The sequence below is a fragment of the Triticum dicoccoides genome, chromosome 1B (genome assembly GCF_002162155.2).
Source record: "Triticum dicoccoides isolate Atlit2015 ecotype Zavitan chromosome 1B, WEW_v2.0, whole genome shotgun sequence".
Taxonomy (NCBI): Eukaryota; Viridiplantae; Streptophyta; class Magnoliopsida; order Poales; family Poaceae; genus Triticum; species Triticum dicoccoides.
The window spans coordinates 264,888,356-264,899,908 of NC_041381.1; positions in this window are offsets into that span (position 1 = coordinate 264,888,356).

Genomic DNA, 11,553 nt, shown 5'->3' on the forward strand with positions numbered 1-11,553 from the left:
TAGTTCATGCATTAGAGTGTTGCATCATGTTTATTCTTTCATCAGAGACCTGAAATGGGGATGACAGAACCCCCAGCCCCCTCTAAAACCAACTAGGGTTTACTAAAAACCTTTTTCAATGAACCTGAAATGCCCTTCTAAAATGCCCATCATTTTTGTCTTGGTTCAGAACCTCTGCCAAAAGTGATGCACATTTTCCTAGGTCATCTTAGGGTCTTTGAATTAAATCATAGATATTTGAATTTGGGCATTTAAAATTATAATAAAATATTCAGATGCTCAAATATCTCCAAACTAAAATGTTTCATGTTGGAAATAATCCAACTATGGACCAGGAGTAGTTTGGTGATTTTAGGAGTTGCCTAAGTATTTTTAATAATTCAACAAAGTTGCAGAAGTATTAAAAAACAGAAAACAGTAGAAATAGCAAAAAACCTACCTGGCGCCCAGCACCCGGCCCACCTGCCGGCCCAGCCCAGCACCGCTCCAGCGAGCTGCTTGCCGGCCAGGCCGGCAGGCAGGTGCCCGACGGCGACCGCAGCGCGCGCCACGCAGCTGGCCGTCGCCCTGCTTCACCTCCTCGCCTCGGGGCTGGATGGATGAGCTCCACGCCGCGCCGTGAACCTCCAGGACACCTCCATTCTCCCCCAACTCCTCTCTCTCGCGCTCCCCCGCCATGGCCGACGCCATCGCCGCCACCCCCTCGCCGTAGCCACACCCTCCGTCAACCCCACGCCGTGCCACCGTGTCCAGGAGCTCCGCTACCCTCCTCTCCTTCGAGCAAGCCGAGCCCCGAGCGCTCGCAAGGCCCGATCCCACCGCATCGACCTGGACCGAACCGCCGTCGCCGGAGATCCCCTTCAACGCCGATGTCGCTCCGGCCCATCCCCGGCCGCACCAAGTGCTTCGTCGAACTCCCCGTGAGCTTAGCCATCTTCCCCTCGCTTCTTTTCTTGCTCCCGAGCTGTGTAGCGACTTCCCAGAGCTCAACCGCACCCACCGCCATGGAGCTCGTCGCCGACGTGCTCCCGGTCACCCTCCGGCCACAAACTGGTGTCCATCATGTTCACCATGTCACGTAGCACCTAACCAGCCACTGCCCGCACCTCACCGACCCCTCTAGCGTCAAGTTCGTCCTCGGCCGAACTCCGGTGGCCGCCAAAGTCGTCGCCGGCGCCAACTCCGGCCACCCCGACCCCAACGGACTCCACCAAGAGCTGCGGCTCGTCCTCAGCTCCACTCCGATGGCCTCCGCGACCCATTTGGTTGCCGGAACGGCAAAAACCACTTCCGCCGCCGCGTCGGGCTCGCCGGCGGCTAAACGCCGGTGCAGCCGACCCGGGTTTGACAACGGGTGGGCCCTGGTTGACTCTCCTGAGTCAATGACAGGTGGGGCCCAGCCCTGTTAATTAAATAGGTTTAGTTTTAATTAAACTTTAACTAATCTAATCACACTAACACGCGGGACCCACTATCAGGTTTGACCCGGACCGTGTCCCGTTGACCTGCTGATGTCACACTGAGGTCAGGCTGACGCAATAAATTAATTTCCGGATTTAATCTAATATAGGAAATTCCAGAATATAGTTTAAACTTCAAATTTTCATAACTTTTAATCTGTAACTCCAAATCAGACAAGTTATATATGAAAAATGATCAGAAAAATCCAATCTATCCATCTGTACTATTTTCATGCATGATTAAACAAGTTAACTTGATGTTTAATGCAAAACAAGGAAAAACACTTTACAGGGCCATGTATGAGTTTGAAATTTGAATCTTTGATTCAAATTGGTTCAAACCCTTCTGGTCTTAGTTGCATTAGCCCAACACACTCATATTGCCATGTTTCATGCATGCATCATATTGTTGCACATTGTTTGGTGATGGTTGTGTATCGGTGTTCTTTGCGGCAGGTTCTGCCTCCGAGGAGTACCGTGATTACCCTAACGAAGAACCGTATCAGTGCATCGAACCATCAGGCAAGCAACCAAGCATTTGATCATATCGATACAATCCCATGTTCTCGCTCCTGCTCTCTTTTACTGCATTAAGACAACGCGTTTCAAACTGCTGTGTGCTACGGTAGTTGAACCCACTTCCTCTGCATGACCTGTCATTGCCACAGTAACTAGACGAAACCCACTAGCATGTGTAGGAGTTGATTGAGCCATATGTATGTGTTGTTCCTACCTTGCTATGCCTGCTATGCTTAGAGTCGTGTTAGGTCTGGTTCATCTGGGTGATGGGCTAGAGTGAAATGATTATGTCGGTAATGAGAGTGGTGTGGTGAACATGATTTGGTAAAGGTATCGATGAGAGGCCATGTAGGAGTACATGGTGGGTTGTTTCATTGAAGCCGACCTTAAGCACTGAGATCTGTATGTGTGATTTAAGATTCAGCTACTACCATGCATTGGGCCCGAAACCAATGGACCCTCTCGACTTCTTATTCACCCTAGTTCTCTATCCAGGAGTTGCAAGTAGTTTCTGGTGTTTGTAGCCTACTGGAGGCCGTGGACAGCGCTGACCGTAGGGGTGGGCTGTGATGCGGTAGGTACGTGGCACGGTGTACCGAATACCCGTTAGGTATCTCGGGAACCCTGTTCACATCGTTTGGGGCTGTGAGCGAAACCTCGGCCGGATCTCCTCATGGATGGAACCCGAATAGGCAATAAACCTGGACTAGAGACTTAGGTGATTAGGTAGGTCGTGGCCGACACCCACGTTGGGCTTCCGCTTGAAGGTTGCCGAGTACATGTCGTGTAACGACGGTAAGTGGTGAGAGCGTGTATGAAGAAGTACACCCCTGCAGGGTTAACATGATCTATTCGAATAGCCGCGTCCGCGGTAAAGGACTACTTGGTTGCCTATACAGTTCATAGACAAGTAAATGGAAACTACTAAAAGCCTCAAGATAAGTGTGAGTGCCGAGGATGGCTCTTCCGTAGGAAGACGGAGGTGGATCCTCAGTAGTGTATTGAAGTGGTGAGTAGTGGACTCGTGTGCGCAAAACCATTTCAAGTTGGAGTCTCGTAGGATAGCCTAGCCAAGAGTCAAAGCTGGCTTGCTGCAACAACTCCACCAACCCTTCTTGATAATGTGCATGTATGTAGGATCTGATGTAAGTCTTGCTGAGTACCTTTGTACTCATGTTGCTATAATCTACATTTTTATAGAAGACGCTGCAACCCCTTCTGATGGGTTCTTCGTAGACGTTGACATCAATGAGTAGGCTAAGGCCCAGGTGGTGATCCTGAGCTTGTGAAGGACCACGTAGTATAGTCAGGCTTTCCAAGCCTCTTTTATTTTACTAGTTGTCTGTACTCAGACAAGTTACTTCCGCTGCTGGTTTGTATGACTGTATGACTTGAATGCTGGGTCGTGTGACCCGTACCTATGTGTATGTTATGTATGGCTCTCTGAGCCTTAAATAAAGTACTTGTGTCATAGAGTCATGTTGTGATGCCTTGTTGTATTTGCACATATCGAGCATATTGTGTGTATGATTGAAATGCTTGGTATGTGTGGGATCTGACTATCTAGTTGTTTATCTTTAGTAGCCTCTCTTACCGGGAAATGTCTCCTAGTGTCTCCACCGAGCCATGGTAGCTTGCTACTGCTGCAGAACACTTAGGCTGGCCGGCATGTGTCCTTCTTCGTTCCTGTGTCTGTTCCTTCGGGGAAATGTCACGCATTGAGTACCGGAGTCCTGTTAGCCCGCTACAGCCCGGTTTACCGGAGTCCTGCTAGCCCAGTGCTACAGCCCGGACCCACTTGCTGATTACCGACACGTTCGTTGCTGGGTCATGGATGCCTGTCCCTGTAAGTCTGTGCCACTTTGGGTTTACGACTAGTCATGTCAGCCCGGGCTCCTTATCATATGGATGCTAGCGACACTATCATATACGTGTGCCAAAAGGCGCAAACGGTCCCGGGCAAAGGTAAGGCGACACCCGTGGGAATACCGTGCGTGAGGCCGCAAAGTGATATGAGGTGTTACATGCTAGACCTTTGTGGCATCGAGTCGGGGTCCTGACAACTACATCATCTTGGACGACACCGACACGGACAGTGATGCAAATGATGACAGTGATGACGACTGCGTAGAGAAGATGGAGCAGATATCATGGAGTCTTCCACCGATCAAATTTCTAGACGACTACCATGTTACTAGTAGTATTCTTACAAGTAGTTAGCATCGATCATTTTGCAATCGTAGTTAGATCGTTTGTCTGAACCTTGTTTGATATTAAATGAAGTGAAATGATTGAATTTTCCTCATGTGCATATGGGTACTGAATCTCTCTTGGACCTTATTCTATTCTGTTTTCTCACCCCTTCTAACCCATCAGATGCTTCCGAGACGTGACACCGGGTTTGTGTTCCCACCGGAGCTCACCTAGTTGATCCAGCAGTAGAATACCTTGATGCCGATGCTAGTTCAGAACCAGAACCAAGGCAACAACAACAACCCACTGCCACCACCCCCTGTTGACAACCTAGCCTGTTTTTTGAGGTTGAATCTACCGGTGTTCTCTAGCAGCACCGAGACGATTGTTGCAGATGATTGGCTCCGCAAGATTGGAAGAGATATGCCTACTGTATGATGCACAGATGCGGAGAGAGTGCGCTTTGCCGCACATCAGCTTGATGGACCTGCAACATCTTGCTGGGAGAACTTCACCACCACTTACGCCATTGATATAGTTACATGGGATCAGTTTCAGCAGGCTTTCCGCACCGCCCATGTTTCAGCAGGAGCTATGAGCATGAAGAAGCGCGAGTTTTGCAACTTGTGCCAACGGAGTTGTGCAGTGGGACAGTATGTGGATGAGTTTAGAAAGTTATCCCGTTATGCCCGAGATGATGTGGCCACAGATGCCGCGAAGCTGGAGAAGTTTCTTGAGGGACTCAATGATGAGCTAATCATGCAGTTTATGGTGGCAACTTTCAACAACTACTAGGAGTTGGTAGACATGGCCCTCATGATAGAAAGCAAGAAGCAACAGATTGATAATCGCAAGAGGAAGTATGGAGAAGGGAGGTACACTTATGGAGCCCAGTAGAATCCCCGCTATTCCCCGTACTCGGGAGGACATACTCACAACCACGGAGGGCATACGCACAATGGAGGAAGTTCACACAACCAAAGTGGCCCTAAGAATGGCGATGGGAATGGAGGAAGCAACAATCATAACCGTTCCAACCCCGCGACACCAGCCAATAGGGATCTGAGTCACATTACTTGTTTCAAGTGCGGGAAGACCGGGCATTACGCCACTGAATTTCCTGAAGCAAAGAATGGAAATGGCAATGGAAGTTCTGCAAGGAAGCCCAACCCCTTTACCAAAGGTCAGGTGAACCACGTTAGTGTGGAGGAGATTGAGGATCAACCCGACGTAGTTGTCGTTAAGTTTTTGATTAATGCATTTATAGCACTTTTTCTTTTCGATACTGGTGCATCTCATTCATTAATATCAAGGGGATTTGTGGATAAGTATAAGTTGCCAACAGTAGCCCTTAAGTCACCTATGTTAGTAAGTTCCACAGGAGCGGAGTATATGGCTAGTAGGGGATGCTATCAGTTGCTAGTAACCATAGGTAGACATGTTTTCCCCACCGACCTGATCGTCCTGGAGTCACAAGTATTGGATGTGATACTAGACACGGATTGGCTATCCAAGTATGAGGGAAACATCGATTGCACCAGTAAATCAATTCTTCCCACCACCCCGGAAGGAAAGAGGATCAAGTATGTGTCTAGGCAGGCACCGAGGAGGACTCAGGTGAATTCCTTATCAGGAGTTGTTTAGGAGGAAGTACCGGTGGTGAAGGATTATCCCAATGTATTTTCGGAGGAGTTACCAGGCATACCACCAGATCGAGACAATGAGTTTTTGATAGAGTTATTGCCAGGCACCGGACCAATATCAAAAAGACCGTATCGGATGCCCGCAAATGATCTGGCGGAAATTAATAAGCAGATTAAGGAGTTACTGGAGAAAGGTTATATTTTTCCAAGTTCATCACCTTGGGGAGCCCCAGTGCTTCTAGTTGAGAAGAAGGATGGATCTTTCAGGATGGTTGTTGATTATCGTGCACTGAATGAGGTGATGATCAAGAATAAATACCCTCTGCCGATGATCAATGATTTGTTTGACCAGCTGCAAGGAGCTAGGTTTTCTCCAAGATCGATCTTCGATCAGGTTATCACCAGTTGAAGATCCAAGAGCAGGATATACCTAAGACAACTTTTACCATGAGGTATGGGCTATATGAATATACAGTTATGTCATTTGGTTTGACTAATGCCCCTGCCTATTTCATGAGTATGATGAACAAGGTGTTAATGGAGTTTGTGGATAAGTTCATTATGGTGTTCATTGACGACATATTGGCCTACTCGAAGAATGAAGAAGAACATAAGGAACATTTGCGTTTGGTTCTTGAGAAGCTTAGGGAACATCAGTTGTATGCCAAGTTCAGCAAATGTGAGTTTTGGTTGAAGGAAGTGGGATTTCTCGAGTTATATCCGGAGAAGGAATAGCAGTAGACCCTACCAAGGTTACATCTGTCACTAAATGGTTGGCACCCACCTCAGTGGGAGATATCAGACATTTTCTGGAACTTGCAGGTTATTATCAGAGATTTATTTAGAATTTGCCAAGATTGCGAAACCCATGCCGGAGTTATTGAAGAAGGACACCAAGTTTAAATGGACTGAGGATTGTGAGGCCAGTTTTCACGAGTTGAAGAAATGTTTGGTTACAGCCCCAGTGCTGATTCTCCCAGACATACGAAGGATTTCCAAGTGTATTGTGATGCTTCACGTCGAGGGCATGGAGATGTGCTTATGCAGGACGGAAGAGTTATTTCATATGCCTCACGACAGCTTCGACCTCATGATTTGAATTATGCTATGGATGATTTGGAGTTAGCAGCCGTAGTGCATGCGCTCAAGACATGGAGACATTTTCTCATCGGAAATCGTTGTGATGTTTATATGGATCATAAGAGTTTGAAGTACATCTTCACGCAGAAGGAGTTGAACCTTAGGCAAAGGAGATGGTTGGAGCTCATAAAGGATTATGACATGAGATTGCATTATCATCCAGGAAAGGCCAATGTTGTAGCAAATGCGTTGAGCCGCAAGAGTTATGTTAACACGCTCATAACCAGAGGATTACCTAAGGAGCTAGCCTATGACCTTCGAGAGCTATGTTTGGAGATAGTTCCGAGAGGTTACGTTGCAGCATCGGAAATTCAGCCCACTTTATTGCGAAAAATCAGAGAAGCCGAGAAGACGGACAAGGAGATTGCTGAAATAAAGGAAAACATGAGTAAAGGAAAGGCTAAAGGGTTTCATGAGGATGAGCATGACACCATATGGTTTGAGGATCGTATTTATGTGCCGAATGACCCTGAGATCAGGAAGTTGATTCTTAAGGAGGCTCATAATTCACCTTACTCTATTCACCCAGGCAACATCAAGATGTATCTGGATTTGAAGGAATGTTTCTGGTGGACAGGAATGAATAAGGATATTCCCGAGTATGTAGCAGTATGCGATGTATGCCAGAGAGTTAAGGCAGAGCATCAGGAACCAGCAGGGCTGCTACAGCCGTTGCCGATTCCCGAATGGAAGTGCGATAAACTTGGCATGGATTTTATCACTGGATTACCTAGGACTCGTTCAGGCTATGACTCTATCTGTGTTGTAGTTGATCGCTTGACGAAGGTAACCCATTTCATCCCTGTGGAGACAACTTATACGAGTGCTAAGTTGGCGAAGATATACATGACCAGGATCATATGTCTGCATGGAGTTCCGAGGACCATTGTATCATCTAGAGGAAGACTGTTTACTTCAAAGTTTTCGAATCAGTTGCATGAAACTTTGGGTACCAGGCTAGAGTTCAGTACCGCTTTTCATCCACAGACAGACGGATAGACCGAGAGAGTCAGTTAGATTCTGGAGGACATGTTGAGGGCTTGTGCGCTAGATTATGGATCTAGTTGGGATGACAATTTTCCCTATGCAGAGTTCTCCTATAACAACAGTTATCAAGCCAGTTTAAAGATGGCCCCTTTTGAGGCTTGTATGGAAGGAGGTGCAGGACACCATTATCGTGGGATGAAGTTGGAGATCGACAGTTGTTCGGACCAGACTTAATCAGAGATTCTGAAGAGAAGGTTAAGTTGATTCGGGATAGACTCAAGGTAGCCCAGTCCAGGCAGAAGAGTTATGCAGATACTAAATGCAAGGAGGTAGCTTACGAAGCTGGAGACAGAGCATATCTTCGTGTTTCCCCACTTCGAGGAGTTAAATGTTTTGGAGTCAAGGGAAAGCTAGCACCACATTTTGTGGGACCATACAGAGTTTTGGAACGCATGGGAGAAGTTGCGTACAAGTGGGAACTGCCAGAAGGATTGTCAGGAGTTCATGATATGTTTCACGTTTCCCAGTTGAAGAAGTGCCACGCAGAGATGGCCGATATTCCTCTCAGAGATACAGTGCCACTGGAAGCAATTTAGTTGGATAGTGATCTGACCTATGAAGAGAAGCTAGTCAAGATTCTTGAATTTCCCAGTCGAGTTGCTCGCAGCACGGTTATGAAGTTTTGCAAAGTTCAGTGGAGCCACCATACCGAGGAGGAAGCCACCTAGGAGCGAGAAGAAAACCTCCACAAGGACAACCCAAACCTTTTTGCTGACCAACCCGAATCTCGAGGGCGAGATTCACCTTAAGAGGGTTAGGTTTGTAACATCCCAATTTTCAATTTGGATGCCATACATAGATCATCATATGCATATCATATTTTATTGCATTTTGGTTGTGATTCAAGAAATCTTTAGCAACTCAAAGACCCAAGGAGAGAGTTGGAGGTTTCATAAAATTTTCATATTTGAATTTATGTCAAATTTGAAAAGAGGATCAATTTCATTTTCAATAATGTCTTTCCAATTATTTCCAACAATAAAAATAAATGAGAGAAGATAATATGACTTCTTCAAAACAGAGGAGAAATATTGGAAAAGAAATTCTGAAATCAAATTATTAATTTATTTGAATTTTATTTGCTATTTTATTTGAATTAGAGAAAAACATGCATTTTTAAAAATTGCATTTAGTTCAGAAAAATGTTCATATTGTCCCAAATATTAGGTAGGGACAGTGAAAATTGTTTCTGGAATTTTTAGATTTTTATTTTTATTTATTAGGATTTTCTTCACGGGAACCATTTAAAAAAAGTGCGCGCCGACTGGGCCGGCCCAACCGAGCCGAGGCCAAGCCCAGCCGCCGCCAACCGCTGCGCCTCCCGGTGACCGCGCCGGACTCCGGCGAGGGGAGTCCGGGTCGGGGCCACGCCCGTCGCCCCCTGCTCCAAGCCTAGGCCCCCTCTGGCATTATAAACGGAGCCCTGCCGCCACCCTCCTCCCCTCAAGCCCCCATCGCACCGCGCAGCCGCCGCAGCCGTGGCGGCGCCACCACTGAGCGCCGCCATAGCTGCTCGCTGCCGCCGCCACGCTCGCGCTGGTACTGTTAGCGAATGTTCACCCGTTTATTTATTTTAATGAACAAATTCGTTCGTTAGGTACTGTTAGCGAATGTTTGCTCTGTAGATTTTTTTCTTTTTAGTTTTATATTTGGCCAGGGACCTATCCGTGAATGTTTGTTCTGTAACTTTTTGCTCGTTTATCCAAATTAGGTGAAACCAATGCCTAAATATTCGTACCTATCTCTTATTTCCAACAAACCAACTTGAACATGATTTTGACAATTTAAAATTTGAGTTTAGTTCATATTAGTATTCGATCTTGTTTCGTTTGTATCTTGAGTTACGTAACTCCGTTTGAGTTGATTCTTTTTGCTAATTGTAGCTAATCACATGTACCTACTGTAAAGACATAATTCACATGAAAAGAATGTTGTTAGGTTTTGTTTTCTGTTTAGTTTAGTCGTTTGCTTGTTTTGAGTTTTATTTGGATCTTTTCTCGATTTCTCTCTGTTTCGTTTGAGTGATTGCTTATGTACGCTACTATTTGTCTACACTAGGTTACCCGGAGTAGGATTGGGAACATATGGTTTGGTTGTAGTACTTGAGGTAGGAACCTAATACCTTTTGATCGACCCAGGAATATACGCCATGCTCTATTGTTGCTTAGCCATGCTCATAGTCGGGGATTGGATCGTGATACACATGGAAGTTATGAGAGTTATTAATCATGCATCTCTACTCCTAATGGAGCAGTTGGTGAATAGTCCACCGGTTATTTTTCGCTGGTCTTATTTCGTCTCTCCTCCCACCTTCGTTTGGTTTTTTCCGTCCCTCCTTCCACCTCCCCATCGGCGCTGGTTTCTTATTCATCGGTTTATTTACCCCTTAGCTCTTTCCTTGCAAATCAGCAGTTTCCAAACGTACACGCAATCATAGATCTAACTTTACTAACTTATCCAAATCAACCGATACCTCCCATTATTGCAAATTTCTTTAGGAAACAAATAATATATTTTAAGGAAACAAATAAAAGATTTTAAAGACGCATCATACTTTACTAACAATCACTAAAAATCAAATCTAAATTAATTAACCTTACCTTAAATCACTCAATCACTTTAATTAGAAAACATTTTCTTTCCTTACTGCACCCCGCTTAGTGTGCACATAACAATCCGAAGTAATTAGAGTCACATGATTGAATCCATTTATTTAGAGCCACATGATTGAATCCATTTATTAACAATAATCCTCACCAAAAGTGCGTTTAGCAATTTTAGAGGGCGGACCAAAACTCTGCCATCCGCTCGCCCGCGTTTGTTTAGGTACAGGAAAAAATGGCATAATATATGGAAACAACACGACTGGGGCGGCGGCGCAATCTTCGGGGATAGGGGATTGGAGGAGAAGGATTGGCCTGGCAGCATGATCGGGGTGCTTCCTCGCGGCCGCGGCCGTCCTTGCGATGCCACCTACCCAAAATCAACGCTGCTCCCTGCCGTCAGCCGAGGCGACGCCGCCTGCCCGCCTACTCACGGTCCGCTGTCGCATGGGGCTACGGCGGGAGGAGTAGCGATGGGGCCGAGGTCCTTCATGCGTTCCAGGATGGAGGCCATGATTTCGTTGAGGTCGTTGCTGCCTCCTACACTCAGGGTGTGTTGCCGAGATCGAGGCGAGCATGAGGAGCTGTGGCCACTACCATGGCCACCCCGTCGCAGGGGATGGAGCACGCCGTCGGCCTACAACTTGTGTAGATCACTGTTGCTCTTCAGGTCGCGTGGTGACCGGATCTTGCCGATGTGTCCCTCCCCGACGACCTCCTCTTCGCCCGGTTGGCCGGCATGGATCTCGCCACTGCTGCCCTCAACTTCTCTGCCTTGAGCTCGACGGTCAGCCACCATGGATCCCCCAGATGGAGGTTCACATGAACCAGCCGTCCTCCCATGCTGCAGCGGCGAGAAGGTGACATGGCTCTCCGTACACGAAGAGTGGAGTTCAGTCAAGTACTTATATACTTTGCCTCTACTGCTGATCCATGTGCACAGAGAAG